The following is a 994-nucleotide window of genomic DNA, read 5'->3' on the forward strand; positions in this document are numbered from 1 at the left end:
CCAAGGGGTAGAGTGCCCCCCAAGGCAAGTGGAGGCGCCCCCCTCCCCTAGGGTTCCAACCCTAGGCGCATGGGGGGCCCAAGGGGGGGGGCGCACCAGCCCACTATGGGCTGGTTCCCTCCCCACTTCAGCCCATGGGGCCCTCAGGGATGGGTGGCCCCACCCGATGGACCCTTCCGGTGGTCCCGGTACAATACCGGTGACCCCGAAACTTTCTCGATGGCCGAAATAACACTTCCTATATATAATTCTTCACCTCCGGACCATTCCGGAACTTCTCGTGACGTCCAGGATCTCATCCGGGACTCCGAACAACTTTCGGATTACTGCATACTCATATCTATACAACCCTAGCGTCACCGAACCTTAAGTGTGTAGACCCTACGGGTTCGGGAGACATGTAGACATGGCCGAGACGAGTCTCCGATCAATAGCCAACAGCGGGATCTGGATACCCATGTTGGTTCCCACATGCTCCTCGATGATCTCATCGGATGAACCACGATGTCGAGGATTCAAGCAACCCCGTATAAAATTCCCTTTGTCAATCGGTATTTTACTTACCCGAGATTCGATCGTCGGTATCCCAATACCTCATTCAATCTCGTTACCGGCAAGTCACTTTACTCGTACCGTAATGCATGATCCCGTGACCAGACACTTGGTCACTTTGAGCTCATTATGATGATGCATTACCAAGTGGGCCCAGAGATACCTCTCCGTCATATGGAGTGACAAATCCCAGTCTTGATCCATGTCAACCCAACAGATACTTTCGAAGATACCTGTAGTATACCTTTATAGTCACCCAGTTACGTTGTGACGTTTGGTACACCCAAAGCACTCCTACGGTATCGGGGAGTTGCACGATCTCATGGTCTAAGGAAAAGATACTTGACATTGGAAAAACTCTAGCAAACGAACTATACGATCTTGTGCTATGTTTAGGATTGGGTCTTGTCCATCACATCATTCTCCTAATGATGCGATCCCG

This window comes from Triticum dicoccoides, chromosome 6A (assembly GCF_002162155.2).
Source record: "Triticum dicoccoides isolate Atlit2015 ecotype Zavitan chromosome 6A, WEW_v2.0, whole genome shotgun sequence".
Lineage (NCBI taxonomy): Eukaryota > Viridiplantae > Streptophyta > Magnoliopsida > Poales > Poaceae > Triticum > Triticum dicoccoides.